At 38.4% G+C, this 22,814-nt stretch overlaps 1 protein-coding gene and 1 pseudogene across 5 annotated transcripts in view; both read left to right on the forward strand.

Annotated features, from left to right (window-relative positions):
- The first annotated feature begins 9,742 nt into the window (after positions 1-9,742).
- LOC148950712 (RNA 2',3'-cyclic phosphatase ANGEL2-like) overlaps positions 9,743-22,814 on the forward strand; it is a 45,219-nt gene continuing 32,147 nt past the window's right edge. The window contains exon 1 of one of the 5 annotated variants that reach the window (XM_089092585.1): positions 9,743-9,840. The gene's annotated coding sequence lies outside the window, so the exon portion shown is untranslated. Of the gene's footprint in view, positions 9,841-20,232; positions 20,527-20,619; positions 20,642-22,814 lie in introns of those variants that run through there. The other 4 variants (XM_089092582.1, XM_089092584.1, XM_089092583.1 and 1 more) reach the window with 4 other exon arrangements.
- LOC148950713 (uncharacterized) lies at positions 17,109-18,447 on the forward strand (annotated as a pseudogene).

Raw genomic sequence — 22,814 nt, forward strand, 5'->3', positions numbered from 1 at the left:
CTTTGGTTGGTTTCTTTTATTTTTTTTTTTTTTAGCACTGAGGACGACTCGGCGGAGGTCTTTGTCGACAAATTTGCTTATTTCTTCTTCTTCATGGCTCGCCACTGGCTGACAAAATCCTCGTTTTTTCACCTTTTTTATTTTATTTTTTATTTTGTTAGTTTCTTTCCTCTCTGAGTTTCATTTACCACGTAAATAAAAATTCAAGCATTGAACGACATGATTCTTTCTATGGATATTGTGGTTAAATAATTACCAGCGGCGTTCAGTTGTTGTAATGCAGCGGACTTCCCCATAGATGTCAGCCTCAATGTAAAACTTACTCCGTTGATTTTCCACAACCTTTATCGATGCACAATCATGTCCTTCGTGGATGTATTTATACAACAGACCTATACTGCCATCATTTCAAACATCTTTTTCAAGGTTCAAGATTTTTATTTCACACAAAATAAACAAACGCAAATAATTGAATAAAGCCAAGAGGGAGCTCGGTTTGAAAAGAAGTCTAACTATTATTACTTCAATCTTATATCCACCAAAAATAAAGATAAAATTATAAGGAAAGAAAGATAAACCAAAAACATCTCATAACATAGAGCAGGAGAGGGATAAAGGAGTCTACCCCACCTTGGCAAATTTCAAATATAATACCAAAAAAATATACATAAAGTTAAATCATCCCGTCATCAAAGGTTAATAGTATACTCTACTAATTCTTTAAAAATGATCGGCTATAAATACTTTTAAATTTAGTATTTTTTTTAAGGATATTTGCTATAAAAAAGATTTGCAATCCTACTCAAAATTTAGCTCTTTTACGCTCCAAAATGAGTTGACGAAGAAGCGAGTGAGGGAAGGGTGTGAAAAGAATAAGTGATTCATAAAATAATCTGCCGGAGACAGAATATAATAATACCAGAGCGATAATTGAAAACTCTCAAGTTGACTAAGATTATTTTTTAATTACATTGATGGGATTTTTCTCGATTGCAGTGGTCCAATCTACGGTGATAACGACAAAAATACTTTGCTTTTTTCATCATCCCCTAGAAGAGTAACTTCTTTCGATTGCATTGGAAAACCGAAGTGGTACTGTAATTTTCCATTTTTATTCATCATGCATCTGATGTCTGGATTTAGCTCCACTCCACATGGATTATCCTCTTTAACATTAGTTCTTTCAAAACAGGATAGGAAGTTTTGCAATTTCACCTGAAATTAGATCATTAATTTGTATTAGACTCTGGTTTTAATCATCATAATCCATGATGTGCAGCAGATAAAAGTGGTAGTCAAGGCTAATGAAATTAGGTTGTATGCACATGTTTGGTAACCTTTCCTAATTTTTGTTTTAATCCAAATTATTGCTTATTCCATCTAATATGTTCTGCAATTTGATTGACGAGATCGGGACTATCTTGAGTAAACTACTCTATGGTAACATCATAATCATCAGGTATAATACGCATTGCTTCTTTAATTTTCAACAAATTTCCAATCAGGATTACAAGTCATAGTGATGATGAAGTCTGATAAACCAGAGCAATAGCCATTGTATCGGTAAAATGCTCTGTATAGTAGCGCCTTGATCTGGTGAACGAGAACGGTAGTATTATCTTTTCACCAACAACAGTTTTCTGTTTCGCAGCTAATTCGTTGATAAGCCAGATGGTACCTATGTATTGATCAGCTAAAATAGTTTTCCTATTAAATTTTATCCATTGAATGCGATCATGTTCAACTTGAATAAAATATCAACAAGATGTTGTTGTAAAAGTCATCCATGAAAATGTAAAGTATTAAAAACTATCTGACAAAGGTTCAGGTCAAAAACGATACGATACTGCATCAATTCAAGCCGTGTTAGCCATGAAAACTTGCATAAGGTCTTTTCTTTGGCATACTCACGGAATATTCGGGTATTCTAGATGGATAACACAATGGTTAGTTTAAGGGCTCCAAACGGTGGCTGAGATTTTTAAACTGACTAAATTTTTACCAAGTTCTTTTGCAACCATTTCATTTAACGAAACAATATGGTAAGCATTAAGAGTAAGAACAACGCATAGTTCATTACGTGCATGAAGGTTGAACTGTCTTTAATCCACACCTTCTGGCACAATAAAAGTGAGCTGCACATTTGGAGGTTATAGTCTCAGTGCACAGCACGTTGATTTATTAATTGTTATTATATAAATTATACAGTACGTAAGGAACTTCGTGCCAACTATGACCCCAACTTTATTTAATAAAGATAAAATTTCAAATACTACAAAGTAGTTATAAATGCTATATTATTTATTTCAAATTTGCACTCCTAAACTTTTTGTACCCGAGGCGACTGCCCCTCAACCCCCATAATCTAAAATAAACTGTGTGGGAATAGGTTTTGGAAACCTTGTGAAAAACACAAGAATAAATGTGTTTTAAAGATGTCTGAAAATTCTGATATTTCTGTTCCGAATTTTCTCCTGTTAACCTAAGGTAAAATCAAGTCTCATTGTTGAAAGGAGCCATCACAAATATGAGCCAAAGCTGAGGCTGAATCATTAATTGGATCACATTTGTTAATTAACTGTTTCAAAGTTTTGGTGCTTTCATTGTTAAAGGTTCAATGAAAGCAATTTGAATCTTCATAAGACAACATTCTAAGGCCTTTTTAATTTAGAAAGTCAATAGTGTCATGTTTCAAAGCTCAAAATTCTTGAAGTTATTAAGGCTTTGGGAGAAAACAATTTATTTATGGCCCAGATAGAAAAATAAGCAAGGCTTATTTTCTTAGTATTGATAAAAGTATTGGTAATATTTTGAAAGACATTCAAATTAATAAATGACGATAAAAATACTTCCGAATAGAAAGTGCACCATGCCTGAGTGTGAGAGCATTCTTGGAGTCATTGAAATGACTGTCGCTAGGGCAAAAGCAGAAAGATGGTCTTTTAGTGCTAAAAGGGCTTACCCAGAATTAGATTTGAAAAACTATAGTCGAGTATGTTACCTACACGCCAGAAGCTACTTGCGTGCCAGAGATTCATTTTTTTAAAAGACCCAAATTGCTTTCATAGAGCCTTTAAGATTGTTTTCACGTTCGACAAAGCACAACTACATTATTCGGATTCCCGTTTCCCAACGCAGGCATTTGCTGCGGGTGAATAAGCCCCTACCAGTAGCAAGAAAAGTGATACATGATCTGGTTCAGTGATTATTGACTGAAGTGACACCCAAGCAAGCTTGTGATTACAGAAGGCGCAGAATAATCGAGTGATATAAACTATTGGGCTAACACGTCAAATCCTATGCAACAGCATCACATTTGACATCCAATTTCAACATATATCTAGAGCAGTGTTGCCAGATTGGCTTATTTTACGCCAAACTGGCTTATTTTGCTGGCGACTGGCGTGAAAATTTTTGGAACTGGCTTGTGGCTTAAAACTTGGCTATTTTTATTTTCAGCTGGCTTATTTCTTGGCGTGATTTACTTTTTCGAGAAGAATTTATATTTTTTGGCAATTCATCTGATTCTCGAACGAACGAACGAACGAATGCTCACGACAGGTCAAAATCACGTTTTAACTGTATGGTCAAAATACGAATCTATGTAATTGTTGACACCTTTAAGATCACTGTTGAGGGACAATGCAATTTAAGGTAATAATAATTTACTGGCCAACTTTTATTTCATAAAGACATGTGTGATGTAGAAAGGAGTTTCATGTTTGGTAACAAATGCCAATGCAATTAGACAAAATCAATCACATTTTAAAAATAAATTATGTAATTTTCCTGATGCAAACTTTTGTATAAAGAGCAAGCTATTGAGGAGGATTGGAGCAACCCCTATTGTATACATAGTAATTTCAGGTTGTTTAAAATTTTAATGTTGCTTCTTACTTTCAATTGAAAAAAACTTGCTTTTTTAATATGATATTCATTTTCACTTTTTGTCTAGGCCTATTCTGAGAAAATACATTTATTTATATTTGAGGTTTTCTTTGCATCACTTCAGTTTAAATATGCTCAAAGGAAGAAGCAAACTGGTCATGGGTTTTCTCAGAATGCATGCAAACGTGAAAATTGGTATGGGGCAGTTAGGGATATTAATTGTTTTATGTACTACCATCAACATAATGTACTACTTCACCCCTGCAGTAGTACACCACAGGATCTGTACCTAAGAATTTGAGTACTACACCCCACAATCAGTACTACATTAAACATGGTATAGGTCCTACTACGCTATATATGGAGTAGGTCCTGCTACGCTATATATGGAGTAGTACACTTGGTTAGATGTAGGTATCAAATTCTGAGGTACAGATCCTGTGGTATACTACTACAGTGGTGAAGGAGTACATTATATGTTGATGGTTGTACTTAAAATAATTAATCCCTAACTGGTATGGGGGGGTACCCAATGCATTGAGGTGTGTACCTCAATGCATTGGCTACCAGCAAATTGGGTACATGCCACAGAAAAATAGCTGTTGTACATGACTGGTTTGCACCCCCATTTTTAGCAGTGATGAGCATCAGCTGATGACATAAGCAAACCTGAAGCAATCAATTTTGTTTCAGACTCACTTTTATTCATTTTTCCCAATGTATTAGCCTATAGTTAAATACTAGAGAAATTAGTTATATATAATATAGGCTAATAGCTAATATGTAATAAAGTACCATATAATACTAATGAAAATATCAGAAAAAGATATATAAATACAGGAGCAGGATAAGTAGATGAGTTACCCTTGCTTTGATGTCTGATTTCTTTGTTACTGTTGCTGTAGCCTAGGCCTATAGGGTAAGACTCCTAGTGATTGGGCAGTGCCTAATCTGAGCTGTATCTCTGATTAGAATGCAGTATGTCCTTTACCTGGCAGCTGAGACTTTAATCTTGACCACTACTAATTTTCAGAATTATCAATCTTGGCCAATAATCTGCAAATCTTGACCACAACATTGATAATTAAACATGAGACATTACCTTTAACAGACAGGAACTATGGAAGTTATCCTATAGTTTTGTTATTTAGAAAAAAACCTTTCAGAATTTGAAATAAACAAGGTGCATTGTTATGTTAAATTTAATCAAACAACTGTAGACAATCAAGGCAAGTGTCCTGAAAATCAGATCATTGACCCCTCTTCTTTCTGGGCTGGGTTGACAATAGATCCAAATCTTTAATTTGTTCTTCTTTTCTCATGATAAGTTCATACACTTCTTCTTGGGAGAATTCAATTTTTACTGAATGAGATAATCCCTTGCTACATCGTTTTTCTTGTTGTAAAAATTATGTTACTGTAATAGTAAACTTCCTTGTTGTAAATACTGCTTATTAATATTCAAAATGTGGATAAATATGGAAAGATTTAAATCAGCTCTTATCTAAAAATGTGAGGTAATATCATAATAGGGTTTATCTAATTCAATATAGTCAGTGTATTTTGACCTACTATATATGGTGTTGTAGATTTAGAACATTTTCTTTCCAGTATTTTACAATTCAATAGTATGTGCTCAGGGGTTTCTTCTGTGTTTTTACAGTACCTGCAAAATGGGCTATTGGCAGCTTCTCCATTTGGCTGCTTTATTTTGTATGAAGGAGAGTGGTGGTTGAAGTTAGCTGTATTTGAACACAGGCAGTTGAACCAGACTGCTTGTATACTGGTTGGAAAGGGGGATAAATTTGGTGGCTTTAATTCAAGCAATGTTTTTAATCATAATCTAGTTGTATCCCTTATAGTTAGAGATTTCACTGGTTCCATTTGGCTTTTTGCTTCTTGCTTTGCTATCTTGTCTGCTTTTTCATTTCCTTCTTTACCTAGATGACTAGGTATATATTGAAATTTAGTAACAAAGCCTAATCTGCCAAGGCTGCTTAGGTTTTCTTTGGTTTGATGTAGGCCTATGCCCAGTGTTTCAAAGTTAGTGTTTCATAGGATATTGAGAGTAGATTTAGAGTCAGAGAATATTACTATATGTTAATTGCTCTGTTTCAGTTTAATTAGGGTCTCTAAGCCCAAATTGATTGCAGCTACTTCAGCTGTTAGTGTGCTGGTCCCTGCCTTGTGTTTTTTCATAATGCATAGGCTGAGCTCTTTTAAAAAGCATCCACTTTCACATCCCTCTTCACTTAAAGATCAATCAACATATACTTGGGCATATCCATTAAATTCCTTTTTTAAGAGCTGTTTGAAATAATGGATTGCAGTTTGGGATTCAATTTGTTCCTATTTTGAGGAGAGGAACTCTAGTTTAACCCTGGGGTGATTGATCTCCAATTAAATTTGAATTCAACTCCTCCATACTCTCCTCCAGACTGCTCATGCCAGGTGGGCTTATAATAAAAATTAACCAGCAAAATATTAATTTTTAAAAGATTTAATCAGTTGGAATAACATAACTACAAGTGTAACTTGACCCCACAAAACCCCTGGAGAAAGGTATTTAAGTTATGACATTTGTCCATTGTGTATATAAAGTATTTGCTATTGAGAAAGATGTATGAATTTTTTCTATGGGGGGGGGGGAAGGTTTTGGGCATTAGGCCTAATTGAAGGAAAACGCATATAAACTTCAGAGAGGGCTAATTTGATTGGAAATTGAAAGTTATATTTAACTTTTTAAGCATCAAAAGATATTGGAGGGTAGCCAGCTCCCCCCTCCCTCCAACCTCTTTTTTTCCTAATGCATCCAATAAAATTTTTAAATGTATCCAATAAAAATGTTCAAAGATCATATAACAAAAATTCTGGTGCCAACACAAACACCCAGGGCAAGCATTGTAAGTTGTGCCCTGGGGGCATATATGAGTCTTATGGAAGGGATGCTCATATTCACTTCAAAGAGGGCTCATTTAATTGGAAATTGAAAGTTCTAGTTCAGAGAGTCAAAAGGGATTGGAGGGCACCTAGCCCCCCCCCCTCCCCTCCATTCCCTTTTTTCCTCAAACCCATCCGATAAGAACTCCAGGGTCAACACAGACCCCCAGGGCCCAGGGGCAGGTGTTGTAAGTTACGCCCTGGGGAATATATGGCTCTTATTGAAGGGATGCTTGTAAAAACTTCAGAGATGGCTCATTTGACTGGAAATTGAAAGTTCTAGTTCAGTTTTTTAGAATAAAAAGAGATTGGAGGGCAACTAGCCCTTCCCCCCCCATGCTCCTTTTCCCCAAATGCATTCAAAAAAAATTTTGAGATAGCCATTAAGCTAAAAATTGCTCAAAAGTCAGATAGCAAAAATTCAGGTGTCCTCACTACCCCCCAGGGCCTAGGGCAGGCATTGTAAGTTGTGCCCTGGAGCATATATGGATTGTATGAAAGGGATGCTTGTAAAGGCCATTTTAAACTTAAGCTCGGCAGATACAAATACTTTTTAAAATTCAAACTCAAAACGACCAGAAATTACTATTAAACAATATATGAAATCTAAAACAAACAGAAATTAAATAAACAATCATAGCAAAAACATACAACAAGATATAATATAAATGAATAAATAGATCTTAAAGCAAGTAATGCTTGGATTGAATATGAAAGTCAAGCTTAAAACAAAAAAAAACATTTTTATTTTGAAGTATAAATGAAACTTAAAACAAACAGAAATTAAATAAACAATTAATGCAAACAAACATACAATAGATAATAATGTAAATTAATAAATAAACCTTAAGACAAGTGAAACTTAAATTGAATATGCAAATCAAGCTTGAAACAAACAAAATCACTACAAACAAGAGTTTGGGTATGATCTCCTTCTCTCACTGTAAAAGTCTAAAACCTACTGCATCATTGGTGCTTTACTGAAAACTATATGCATCTTTAACAGTCTTGGAAAGTATAAACAACATCAAATTGAATATTTGATGTATAATGATATTAATTGTTGAAAGATCCATCAGTTCAAGAATTCATTTCACTGTAATTTTATTTTTATTTTCAATGCTGTAAGAACTGGCAAATAAAATTTTTAATATAATTCGTTTTCCGTTAAGTGCCAATGACGCAGTAGGCTTTTGGTTTTTATTTACAGTTAGGAAAGGAAGCAGTATCCAAACACTTGTTTGTAGTGAAACTATATTCGTCGTTTGTTATCTTTAAACATCTTTAAAAAGAGTTAATAAATTAAACTGAATATTTGATGTATAATGTTATCAATTGCTGGAAGCTCATCAGTTCAAAATGTTACTATAATTTTAATGTTTATTTTCAATATTAAGTACAAAAGAAAATATTTGTCATAAAATTAGTTTTCAGCAAAGCACCAATGACACAATAGATTTTAGATTTTTACAGTGAGAGAAGGAGATGATACCCCAAACTCTTGTTTGTGATGATTTTTTTTCGTTATAAGCGTGATTTGCATACTCAATTTAAGTTTCATTCGTTTTAAGATTTATTTATTAATTTAAATTAATATCTATTGTATGTTTGTTTGCATTGATTGTTTATTTAGTTTCTTTTCGTTTTAAGTTTCATTTATACTTCAATAGGAAAATATTTATATTTGTTTTAAGCTTGATTTTCATACTCAATCTAAGCATTACTCACTTTAAGATCCATTTATTCATTTATATTATTACTTGTTGTATGTCTTTGCTGTGATTGTTCATTTAATTTCTGTTCGTTTCGGGTTTCATTTATTCTTCAATAATAATTTCTGGTCTTTTTGAGTTTGAATTTTAAAAGGTATTTGCATCCGCTGGGCTTAAGTTTAAAATGGCCTTTACTTTTCTTTGGAAAACTTATTTTTCAGGAAGTTTTTTTTAATTAGTAGAAAGAAATAAACATTTTCAAGTTTCCAATAAAGGCTTTAAACTGAATTAGTAAGAAAAGCAATCATTATATTCAGAAAGAGCCTAAAAAATGGCATCTAATGGCAGGTTCATCTTATTTGTTGGTCAATAATATGAACTGCTCAGTATTTAACAAATAACTTCTGGAGAAAAACTCACCATCTCCCTGTGCAAACAATTCATGCATATTTCCCAATAATAAATACCATACGTAAACAATAGAAACCAATCTCTGGCAGATTCAAAGCTTATTGGTTCTGCAGAATTATCAGTTGCAAGAGCCTCCATGCAAGATGACCTGAATGTGAGTTCACTATGAGTTGATGAGTAGAAACTTAAATTTAACGTTCAGAAGTGCAAGTCAATGTGCTTTAGGAGAAAAGGTGGCAGCACCATATGAGCAGATGGTTCATTGAATGTCTTGAGCAGATGGTTTAGGATAATTGATTCCCTCTTTGGCAGAGGGGAGAGATTTGAGAATTGCTGTTGATGAGGAACTAAAATTTAACAAACATGCACAAATAGCTGTTGCCAAAGCATCCAAGACCCTAAGCATAATCAAGCATATTGTATGCAGAAGATCATCCAAAGTTATGACCAATCTGTACAAGGGTTTTGTGCAATCATTGATAGAATTTGGGATGTGTGTAGCAACACCCCTGAACAATGGCAATCAGCAAAAAATAGAATGTGTCCAAAAACAGCCAACAAAAGCTGTTGATGGATGCAAGAATCTTGATTATCCATCTCAATTATATAAGCTAAAGTTCCCAACACTTTTGTACAGGCCTTGAAGAAGGGATGTCATAATTAGTTATAAGCTTTTTAATGCTGATTCCTCATGTCAAGATCCATTTCAGTTTGATGAATTCTCTAGGACAAGGGGGCATAGTAAGAAGTTGTCCTGGAAGAGGGCAGATACCAGAGTCCATAACCACTACTTCTCAAATAGAGTGATTACCCATTGGAACAATCTTCTTGATAATGCTGTAATTGTTGACACCTTTAAGATCACTGTTGAGGGACAATGCAATTTAAGGTAATAATAATTTACTGGCCAACTTTTATTTCATAAAGACATGTGTGATGTAGAAAGGAGTTTCATGTTTGGTAACAAATGCCAATGCAATTAGACAAAATCAATCACATTTTAAAAATAAATTATGCAATTTTCCTGATGCAAACTTTTGTGTAAAGAGCAAGGTATTGAGGAGGATTGGAGCAACCCCTATTGTATACATAGTAATTTCAGGTTGTTTAAAATTTTAATGTTGCTTCTTACTTTCAATTGAAAAAAACTTGCTTTTTTAATATGATATTCATTTTCACTTTTCGTCTAGGCCTATTCTGAGAAAATACATTTACTTATATTTGAGGTTTTCTTTGCATCACTTCAGTTTAAATATGCTCAAAGGAAGAAGCAAACTGGTCATGGGTTTTCGCAGAATACATGCAAAAGTGAAAATTGGTATTGGGCAGTTAGGGATATTAATTGTTTTATGTACTACCATCAACATCATGTACTACTTTACCCCTGCAGTAGTACACCACAGGATCTGTAACTAAGAATGTGAGTACTACACCCCACAATCAGTGCTATATTAGACATGATATAGGTCCTACTGCACTATATATGGATTAGGTCGTGCTACGCTATATATGGAGTAGTACACTCGGTTAGATGTAGGTATAAAATTCTGAGGTACAGTTTCTGTGGTATACTACTACAGTGGTGAAGGAGTACATTATATGTTGATGGTTGTACATAAAACAATTAATCCCTAACTGGTATGGGGGGGTACCCAATGCATTAAGGTGTGTACCTCAATGCATTGGCTACCAGCAAATTGGGTACATGCCACAGAAAAATAACTGTTGTACATGACTGGTTTGCACCCCCATTTTTAGCGGTGATAAGCATCAGCTTGTGACATAAGCAAACCTGAAGCAATCAATTTTGTTTCAGACTCACTTTTATTCATTTTTCCCAATGTATTAGCCTATAGTTAAATACTAGAGAAAGTAGTTATATATAATATAGGCTAATAGCTAATATGTAATAAAGTACCATATAATACTAATGAAAATATCAGAAAGAGATATATGAATACAGGAGCCTGAGCCTTTGTAATTGCCACTGCCCATATTTAATTTTCCCTTTAATTTCTCTGACTCATATCAGTACTTAAACCTTGTATAAACATAGTTGTTGGGAATGAAAAGAAAGATGAGGTTCTGCTCTGCCAAATGCTATTTGTTCGCATCCCTTTATCTGTTGAGAGGCCCCTGTTTAATAGTTCTTGATATGTCAGTACTGAAAGATTTTTCTAGAACCGTCAATATAGCCATTTTACAACCTTTATTTTGTGGAAGTATATGAGAAAACTCAACATTGAGGCCGTTTTCCATTGCTCAATTTTTCTGAGCTCAGTTCAGCCTCTCTCACAATTTTTATTCCATTTGTGTTTGTGCAACCTTTTGGCCGAGCGCAGTTAAGAAATCCCTCTTCTATTGGTTTTGTGAGAGCTGTTGGCTGAGATTTTGCTTGCACAAATTTGACCCCGGGCTGAGTTTTTTCTGAAATTAAACTTCTGAAATCAAAAATTAAACTTCTTTAAGTCAGTATTGCAATGTAAATCAATAACCCAGCTATGTTGCAAGATGTTTAAAAAATCATCTTTTAGTAATTAGAAGTTGTCAGAATAGGCAGGATATATTATTCAAATATTGTTACAAGTACAAGCTTAGCTTGGACATTATTGTCAATTTTTACTCCAAGATGAACTTACAGATTCAGTTTATTTTTCCATACTCTTTTCAGATTGAATGTCATTCACCCCGAGTGAAAATAAAAATGAAACGTTCAACTGGATATGATGGAAACGGGCAGGAAAAAATTTCAAATTTTTTCACTGCTACTAGGCCTTCCAACTCAACTGAACCGGACAGTGCTGGAATAGATGGTGTTGATGGTGGTGGATCCGAGCCAAAACGAGCTTTAATAGACAAATCAGCACCTGAAATTAGTATGGGGACGAGAGATAGCAGAGCAATCACCAAATACAGACGAGTTGTTCCATCAAAAGTTAAAATAGTGGCAAATTTGTGTAATGATTCATCAGCCCAAGATTGGGTGGAACCTGATGAGTCAGATGACAGTGACTCTGAGACTGACAGCATGGACAGTGATAGCAGTGCCACCAGCCACTACAGGCGAAAACGAGCTGTTCTGCCAAAGTCTAGGACAGTGGCAGAGCTGTTAAAAGAATCAAAATTAGTCCAAGAACTGGTGGAACTAGACATAGCGGGCTCTACCTCCGAAGTGGTGAACAGTCACTCAGATACTGGCAGTCCGACACCAAAACTAGTCCCAGAAAGGGTAGTTAAAACCTTTCTTTTTAAACTTGGTGTACCTCAAGCATCTACTGCCAAGCACATTGTTACCTCAGTCTCTACTAAAGTACTTAAGCCTGTCCTGGTCCCAGAAAGGGTGGTTCAAACCTCTCTTTCTAAACTTCGTATACCTCAAGCATCTACTGCCAAGCAGATTGTTACCTCAGCCAACCAGATTGCTACCTCGGGGTCTACTGACGTAGTTAAGCCTGCCCCGTCCAAAATTAATTGTAATATGCAGACTTGACTTACTTACTTGACTTATGTCTCCTGCCGGGCGCTGCTCGGCGTAGAGAGTGACGTCTGCCTCCTCCATCCACTTCGGTCCATGGCAAGCGTTTGCACATCGCTCAACCTGATATTTGCCATCGCCAGGAACTTGGACAGGCTGTCAGACCATCGTTTCTTCGGTCGGCCGCGAGGTCGCTTCCAACCGGCTTTGACAGGGTCGAAGTCATGGATCGTTTTCGCAGGTATGTGTGGAGGCATTCGAAGTAGATGTCCGAACCATCGTAGTGTTCGCTCGGCTGCTTGGGTCGAAAACCGAGACTGCTTGGTGAGCTGCAGCAGCTTCTCATTGCTGACAAAGTCGAACCATCGTAGACCTTCGATCCTCCTCAGGCTCTTCGACTGAAAGACATCAATTGCCTTGAGGGTTGCGGCTGAAGCTTGCCACGTCTCAGCTCCATAGAGCATCACAGAACCGACGAGGGCGTTGAAAATCCGCAGCTTCGTTGTGTGACTGATGTTCGGTTTTCACCAGAGGTAACGGTTCAGTCTGCCCATGGCAGAAGACGCTTTGGATATTCTCGCTTGTAGTTCAGAAAGAAGTAAGCCATCTGAAGAAATTATGGAGCCCAGGTAGGTGAACCTTTGGACAACTTCGATTCTAGTGGTGCTATCCAGGCTAACTGAAGGATTGGCAGCAGGAGAGGATGGGTCAATGGCCATAATTTTCGTCTTAATCCAGTTTATCTGCAGTCCTACTTTTGCAGACTCTTCTCGTAGGATTCGAAGCGCTTCCAGCAACTGCTCCATGGAGTCCGCCAGAATGGCCAAGTCATCGGCAAAATCAGCATCTGTAATGACACGATCTCCAAACTTGAGTCCAAAGCTGAGACGTGAAGTAGTCCTTGTCATAACGTAGTCTTTGATGACATTGAGGAGCTCTGGGGCAACTGCACATCCTTGACGCACTCCTGTCGTGATTTGGAAGAACGGGCTGCGGTGGCCGTTCACTTGAACACAACTCTCCGTCCCATGGTGTAGAGCTTTGAAGAGTCTGCATTATTTCTCAGGGAGGCCAGTTGATTCTAGAATCCGCCAAAAAGCTTCTTGGTTCACTGAGTCGAACGCAGCACGGAAGTCGACAAAGGCAAGAAAAGCTTTTTGTCGGAACTCCGTGGCTTTTTCTATGATTTGTCGGATCGTAAAAATCTGCTCGATGGTTGAACGGTCCGACATGAAACCAGTTTGCTCCGGTCGCCGGATTTTACGAATGATATTTTGACAGCGATCTAGCAGGACCATTGAGAAAAGTTTTCCCGGGACAGACAGTAGGGTTATTCCACGGTAGTTCAATCCGTCGCTTCTAGAACCTTTCCTCCTCCATAAAGGGATAATGACACCCTTCCGCCAATCTTCGGGAATTATCTCGGTTTGCCAGATTGTAGAGAACAAGGTGTGGAGAAACAGGAGCATAACAGGACCTGCATATATTAGCAGCTCCGCACTCAGGCCACAGATACCGGCAGCTGTATTGTTCTTGAGCCTTTTTACTGCATTTCCAATTTCTGATGGGCTGAAAGGCTCGTCTGGAGGAGCATCTGTTTCGTATCTTGTACTGCCAGGTTGGCTGGGACTATCAGTAGGAGGCATAGACGGGCTAGTGTTGTTCAGGAGTGAGCAGAAGTGGTCCTTCCACCGCTCGAGACAAGAACCCTCATCAGAGAGAAGTGTCCCATCCCTGGATAGGACGGGTCCCAATGCTGGTGTTTTATTTTCTGTGAGATTGCGGAGGTGCTTGAACAGGCTACCCATGTCTTTTTTTTTTGCTGCTAGTTCGATTTCATCGGCTTTCCTTGCAACAAACTGAGTTCGGTCTCGGTGAATAAGTCTGTTCCGCACTCCATTGAGCCTTCGATAGGTGGCCATGTCCCCAAGAAGTCTTGCCCTCCGCCTTTGCTCTATGACCTGCAGTGTTTCGTCAGTTAGCCACGATTTCTTCGGGAAACTCCGCTTGCCAAGCACCAGCTGTGCTGCTTCGCTGGTCTGTGATTTAAAATACTTCCAGGCGTCTTCGCTGTTGTTGAGTGTGCCCAGGAGCTCAAAGCGATTTGATATCTCAACACTATACTTCTGGCGAGTATATGGCTCCTTCAGTTTCCCAATATCCGCTGCTACTGGTTTTCTTTCCGATCACTGTGCATGGAGGCGAAGCTGGACGTCAGCACACACAAGCCTGTGATCTGCATTTCCGAGCTCTGCTGATCTGTAAGTTCTGCAGTTCTTCAGCGATGATCTCCAGCGTTTAGAACTAATGACGTAGTCAATCATCGTCTTTGTGCGACCCTCGTTACTATACCACGTGTATTGGTGGATAGTCTTACGTTGAAAGTAGGTGTTTGCGATCACAAGTTCATGGGATCGGCACAGTTCGAGTAGGCGAAGGCCGTTATCGTTCAGTGGGTCGGGGGATACAGGTCCAATTGTGCCACGCCAAACACCCATATCATCTCACACTGTGGCATTGAAGTCACCGAGAAGAACAGTGATATCGTAGGGAGAAACTGTTGACAGATATCTGGACAGAGCAGATTAGAACTCTTCCTTGGTTACGTCGTCAAAATCGTTGGTCGGGGCATAGCATACTAAAATTGTCATCTTGCCATGCTTGTGCCCAAAGCGGGCCTTCATTATTCTGTCCGATACAGCTTCGTGCAAGAGTAAGGCCTTTCTTGCAAGGCCGTTTAGCGCGAGGCCAACACCATTTCTTCTCATGCTCCCTCCAGACCAGACTAACGAGTGATTATCGCTTATTCGCTCTTCTCCACTTCCAGTAAGACGGGATTCTGTGAGACTTGCAATCGCCACTTTATTCTTACAAAGTTCTTGAGAAAGTAGGTTCTTTGATGCAGGTGCATTCAGGGTCAAAACATTCCAGGTGGCTATTCAAAGCCCCCTTTAGTCTAGAATGTTTAGTCTGTCAGTCTTTCTGACGTCGTCAGCATGTCCGTTGACGCGCGTTGGTCGAGATCTTAAAAGGGGGTCCGGATCCGAGGCTATGTAGTCACTTTGCGTAGCACTTGATTTTCAGGTGGATGGTCGCTAGCCCAACCGACCCTAGGCCTGGAATCTGATTAGAGCTAGGTTTAACCTAGATACTGATATACCCGGGGTGGGCTCCGCCCGCCACATGAGGTTGCAGCAACCCTGATCGGAGTGTTTAGTTAGGGGATGACCCCATATCCAGAGGCACGTGGTCAGCAGACAAGATCTGCATCATTCCGGACGAACTTCATTCGCCTCCAATATATATGCAGAACCCTAACAAAAAGACTGAAACAAACAATCAGAATTGTGTTGAAAGTGAAACAGGAGAAATGGTGTCCAGAAGCCAAAATGAAGGAAGCAGCAAGTGTGGGAGAAAGATACAAAATTCCAAGTGGCTTCAGCCTGTTCAAGGTGATGACACAAAAGCATCGTGTAAAATCTGCAATGGTACAGAGCTTAGGGCTCACAAACATGATCTGGAGCAGCACATGAAATCGAAAAAGCATGAGAAGAAGGCAGCAAGTCTGAAAATACAGAAACCAGTCACTGAATGTGGTGAGTACTTTTCTTTTGAGCATGGCTTAACAATAGGGGAGGCCCTACGTTCTTGTCATCAAAACACCTACCAGAAAGAGTGGTCTTTGTAGCACTCCTCCGAAACTTCATAGCAATAAGGCCCAATGTCCAGTGTGTGTTTTGTTGGGAAGTCTTAACCCTAATCTTGATTTCTGTGTGTATTTTAGAGAGGCCCTCAAATACGTCATTCAACCAAGAATATCTACCATTTAGATCTCAACAGAATTTGATAACGATTAATAGCCAGTGGCCCGTTATTTTGTGTATGGGGGACCCAATCGGAGTTAGGGGACCAGTCATTGAAATCAACCAAGGAAACACACTTGTGCTTCTGTAAAGAGGCATACCACAACAGTGTTAAGCGATCTTTGGTCCCAGAGAGGTGGGGAGGGCTGCGTTTCGTAGGTCATGTCCTAGCCAATAAACATGCAAAATTTTATCCCTCTCAGACTTTATCTTCCTGGGTAAAACCAAGACGGAAGTTTTGCCCCCCCCCCAACCAATTACCCGTTCATAGTAAAGCTATGAAACACAGCCGAAACACACTGTTATTAAGCATAGCTAAAAAAAAAACGAATAAATAATGATAATTTTAAAGGAGTCAAGTGATCGCACTTGGCTTCACAGAAAGCGGAGCTGGTCTTGGTTGCTCATGTAGCCTATCACTCGTCGGTGAGAACAATCGACCATCTTTCTACTATCATCAAAGACTTATTTCCTGGGCCTATTGGTGAATCGGTGAGGCTAAAAAGAACTAAATGTTCCGCTCTCATTAAGAATGTGCTTGGACCAGAAACCCTGAAGGAGAAAGTGGTTGACATTGGAGATGGTAAGTACTCTTTAATGCTGGATGAGTCAACTGATGTCTCTACAATGAAGTCCATGTGTATATGCATTCGATATTACAGCCCGAAGTTGAAAAAGATAGTGTGTACTGCGTTAGGAATGGTTGAAGTACCATCAACTACAGCTATTATACTCCACGCAGAACTCACAAAATTTCTTGCAGAGTGCAAAGTACCTCTCAAAAACCTGATTCGTATTGGTACTGATGGGGCAAATAACATGTGTGGCGCAAATAACTCTCTATTTACATTGCTGAAAGCAGATGGGTTACCCCACCTTCAGCTTTTCAAATGTGTTTGCCACTCTCTGCACTTGTGCGCTTCCAAGGCGGTGGAAGAGTTGCCGAGCAACCTAGAATTTATGCTCTCGGAAACGTAAGTGGTTTAACGTAAGCCCGTTGCGAAGGGAAGCGTACAGCCAGATATGTAGGCTGATAAATCATGGAAATTCGCCCCTTAAAATTGTGGCCCCTTCTAGTACACGCTGGTTGTCGCGATACACCGCAGTGTGTAGAGTTGATGAGCAATACCTCGAACTGAGAACACATTTCCGCTTCGTCAAGGAAAAAGAGCGGTGCTATACTGCAAGAACTTTACACGAAATGTACAGTGATTTGCGCAACCGTCTATACATTGTCTTTCTGAAACCGCTATTGGCCGACTTTCAGAGGGTGAACATACTATTTCAACATTCGAATGCAGACCAATTTCGTCTGTTTCAAGAGCTGAAAGATTTGGTCATGTGCATCCTGTGCAGGATCCTTCCACCGTCTGCAGTGTGCCTTAACGTCAACCTTGAGTTTCTAATTTACTACCTTCCTGTCGACCAGGTAGACTTTGGGCATTTGTTTCTTTCTGATCTCAGCGAAGCTGATCTTCCAAGCGAGATGATAGAGGAAATAAAGCTTTGCTGTCACGGCTTTCTCAAGACGGCTGCAAGGTCAGTTCTGAAACGTTTACCTCTTGCCATTGATTCCCTTCTGAAATTGACAGTTCTCTCTCCGATAATATGTTTATCTCAGACTAGACCCAGATTCGCCGACCTACCTCTTAGTGTGATTACAGTGAAAGAATTTGGAGACATGGAAAACCAGTGGAGACGCCTGCTCGAGGTTGACTGGAATGAACATTGTGGCGGAGAACTTCCAAAAGACTCCTCTGAGTACTGGGTCCACGTGCTTCAGTTTCGCGACCCTATTGGAGAGCCAGTCTTTCAGAATTTGGCAAAGTGGGCATTGTCGTTGCTGAGTTTGCCTATCAGCAACGCAGTCGTTGAGAGAGCGTTTTCTATGATGAACTGTGTAAATTCAAAGCTTCGGAATAGAATGCTTTTACCAATGCTAAACGCAATTTTGATTTTTCGACTGAGGATGTCTGTCAGGGGCCACTGCTGTTCGTCATTCGTACCATCGGCCAAAATGACTTCGTTCAACAATTCCATATATTCGAAAAATCGAGCTGAAAATGCGTCTGACAGTGGACGATGTGGCAGAGCTGATGCGCCTGACGCTGATGGCGAAGAAGATGAACTCAGTGACATCTTAGAGGCATTTGGTTAATCTTAAAGGGCTATGAAAGACGGATATTCTTAATAACCGAAAATTCCACCCTGGAGCATTTTTTTTCAAACTGCCACTTTTTTTTAGTTTTCCCGTCATAAAGCGCCTTAAAAGGTACGCACTCACTCAACGACTGGCAGCCAGAGTTGGGACAGCCATCTTGCGCTAAAGGTCAATATAATTATGATAAAGTTGTAAACTTCTGAAATCGATGAGTGAGTTGGCTCTCACAGCACAGCAACAAAATTCAATTCTTAGTTTGTCTTACGTAAAAGTATCGAAATTTATAACGCGTATCATTCCCAATCTGGCCCACGATACTTCCTATCCATGTTTAAAGTGGTGGAATGTTCGGACTTCGTTAAAATGTGGCTCATCAAACAGGAAACTGGAGATTCGTCCCAGCAAGAACAAATAAAGACTAAGAACCTTCGTCTCCCTATCTCGATACTACAACCATGCGGAGTCGAATAAAATACGGTTGATACCCGGCGAATTTGAGCGGAGGTGGAGCTGGTGCGGAACATTACAATTCGTTACCTCTACAACTAACTCATCGCAGTACAGCCCCGGAGAAGAAAAATTGAGTGAGAACAAGTGAAAGTGTTTGATTACACTAATCATACACGCCTGGAGGCCTGCTACGGTCTTTTCCTCGAAAATGCGTGGCGGCGATGAGGGAAAGTAGACGGCCGTCAACTCAGTGCTCACTCAGTTCTCAAATTGGCTCCACAACCACTCAGATTTTACGGGTTATCCAATAGTCGGTACATGGACTAAAGACGGATGTTCTACTCAGTCTTATTTGTTCTTGGTCCCAGGGACGTATTGTGGTTCGTGATAACCAATTATGACCCTGGAATGGACTTGTGATAAAGACAAAAGTACGATTGTGTTCCTTGTGTATCTTTCGTAGCCCTTTAAGGGCGTTTTAGCATCGCATTTAGCATTGGGAAAAGGATTTTATTCCAAAGCTTTGACTTTACACAAAGTGATTTCCATAATTTTAGGAATATATATGTGATAATATCCCAATGATCTGTTTTTTTTTGTGTATCTATGTGATAATAAACCAATGATCTAATGATCTTTTTTGTTTTTGTCTGCGGGTTACGGTTGTTATTAAGTAATGCATCATTATGTCCAACCAATACATAAGGGCTGGGACACAATTTTAAGAATTTGTTCTGGCAATAACTCTATTGCGCCAAAAAGAACCTCTGACTGAATCGAAATGTTGACATTAAAACGCCTTGGGTCACAGAGTATCATTATAGTAATCGGAGGTCCGACTCAGTGAAATTATGGGATACAGAAATTGCGGCGCACACACGGACAGTGCTCGAACTAACACAGGAGAAATCGAGCCCGTGGGCGTCCGCGTCAATAATTTTCCCCGAACTGTTGGACAGGAAAGTAAGCACGGTCGAGCATTTTCTGAACATAGTACGCGGGAATTTCTGTAAAGTCTCTAAAGGTCCACATGGGGTAGCGGTTTATCGCAATTGTACTAAATGCAGCCTCAAAATAATCTCTACACTGGAACTGAACTTCCTCAAGCCAGGGGACGAATTGAAAGGTGGATAATGCCAGTAGGATCAAAGGACCTGAATAGTGGTGAGTATTTCTATAAAACGGCCGTCAAAACTTGGACACCTTTAAAAGTAAAGTTAGATTTTGGGCAAAAAATTGTCTGGCTTATTTTTGGCTTGTTTTTCAAAGGCTGCGGCTTACTTTTTTGTTCACGATCTGGCAACACTGATGTAGAGCAAAATAATTCAAAAACTCAAGGCGAGAACTCTATATGAATCAACTAACACAAAGGAAGACGTCCTAGGGTCACCAGACTAGAGAGGACGGGTAATCATATGACAGAGGAAGAGGACGACAATCAACCATTATCATATGACACAGATAGCTAGGCTGCATGGGACGTTTTAGTGGTGAACTCTTGATTGTGATAGGCCTAGTGGAATAAATGAAACATTGAAAAATATTTTCTTTTATTGTCCATCATATGAAAATTATAGCCTAGATGGAAGATTCAGGCTTATTTTTTCACATCAAATGGTTTACAAGGTAAAATTCTGCTTTTGCTACCTTTGGCTATCTTGGAAAGTGGTTAGATTAGGAAAATGAAATTTTCATTGATGGTTTACAGGCTAAAGTATGTCCTGGGAAGGCAGTTTGAAGGGTAAGTTTCTACCAAATCATATTATTGAGTTAGGAATAAAGTGAATACGTCATTTGATGCCTTTTTTTATGCTGATTACAAATATAATAATCATTTCTGTCAGAAATAAATTTTGGTAAATTTCTACCAAATCATATTATTGAGTTAGGAATAAAGTGAATGCACCATTTGATGCCTTTTTTTTGGTAAAATTCTACTTTAGCTACTTTTGACTATCTTGGAAAGGGGATAGGTTAGGAAAATGAAACTTTCAGGAATGGTTCTACAGGCTAAAGTATGTCCTGGGAAGGTATTTTGAATTACCTACCTCCACTCCTTATCCCTCTAGAGGTTCTTAACCTTTGATAACCTTTCGAAATTTGTGTGGTGCAATCGTGGAACCTTTCAAAATAGATTTTCTGTTTACATAAAACACAAGAAGAATGGTTACAGTCTTACAGCATTGTTCAATCCCAATTTGCAAGGTTTTAAAGACATGAAAATACATTTCCTAAATTTTGGAAATAAACTATTTATATGTCTTAAAATTCTGCTTACATAACTGAAATTGCATTTTCAGAGCTAAAGCCAGAGAAAAAGAAACTGATAGGCTAACTGAAAATTAAGGTAAAATGTTGTTTTGTCAAAATTTCAATGGGTATAGACCTGTCATGTAGGCAAATTTCATGACCCTCTAGAGGGAGAAGGAGTGGAGGTAGGTACTTCAAAATACCTTCCCATGACATACTTTAGCCTGTAGACCCATCCCTGAAAGTCTCATTTTCCTAACCTAACCCCTACCCAAGGTAGCCAAAGGTAGCTACAGTAGAATTTTACCTTTTTTTTTATGCTGATTACAAATAGGCCTATAATAATCATTTCTATTGGAAATGAATTTCAGCCCCCCCCCCCTATATCGGCCAATTCAGGGTTAGGTTAGGTTGTAGAAATATATACCCTGAATTGGTATATATAGAGGGGGGCTGAAATTCATTTCCAATAGAAATGATTACTATATTCATAATCAGCATAAAAAAAGACATCAAGTGGTATATAAAAAGGCATCAAGTGGTATATTCACTTTATGCATAAGTCAATAATATGAGTTGGTAGAAATTTACCATTTGAAGTACCTACCTCCACTCATTATCCCTCTAGAGGGTCCTGAAATTTGCCTAGCCTACATGACAGGTCTATGCCTATTGAAATTTTCCTTAAACAACATTTTACCTTAATTTTCAGTTATCAGTTTCTTTTTCTATGACTTTAGTTCTGAAAATGCAATTCCTGATATTTGAGTAGATTTTTTAGCCATATCAATGTTGTTTTTTTTCCAGATTTAGGAAATGTGTTTGCATATATTTAAAACCTTATAAATCAGGATTGAGCAAAGTTGTGGAGCTGAAAACAATTTTTTGTACTTCATTTAAGCAGAAGATCTATTTTGCAAGGCTTCCCTTTTATAACACACAGATGTTTAAAGGTCATCAAAGGTCAGGGCCCTCTACAGAGAGAAGGAGTGGAGGTAGGTACTTCAAAATACCATCCCTGGAAATATTTTAGCCTGTAGATCCATCCCCAAAGTTTCATTTTCCTAACCTAACCCTTTTAGAAGATTGCCAAAAGTAGCTAAAGTAGAATTTTACTGTTTACAGTTGCAGGTAGGCTAAATCATCTAACATGGAATTGTGATTTATTGTCAATAATTGAACTAATATTGGTATTTTAGTGCAAGATTGATAAACTTTAAAAGGTGTGGGCTAATGCTATTGCCTATCTATAAAATTGTACATAGTATTGTCCTTTAATTTAAGTGCAGTTGAGAGTTTACTTCAAATTGAAGAAAGAGAACACACCCCACTAGGAATTTGGTTAAAAGGTCTTTGAAGTTGAGAGATGTTCTTAAATCAATAGAACTCAGCATTAATTGATTTTGTCCTGTTGTAGTACTGTGGGTTTGATCACAGCTTGGTTATACAGAACCCAGAGTTTGAAATCACCTTTAGCAATGCATTCTAAGGCATGGATGCTGGTAGTCAAGAAGCATCTTTAATCCAATGCACAGGCTACATCAATTAATTTGCTTGCTGAAGTTTGAGTATAGCTAACCTCTTGACATATCTTCTAAATGCCCTTCACAAACATTATAATTGTTACCATTTGAAAGTATTAGAGCCAATTCCCTACCAATAAG

This window comes from Artemia sp. Qi Xiang Cuo, chromosome 7, assembly GCF_049724085.1.
Source record: "Artemia sp. Qi Xiang Cuo chromosome 7, ASM4972408v1, whole genome shotgun sequence".
Lineage (NCBI taxonomy): Eukaryota > Metazoa > Arthropoda > Branchiopoda > Anostraca > Artemiidae > Artemia > Artemia sp. Qi Xiang Cuo.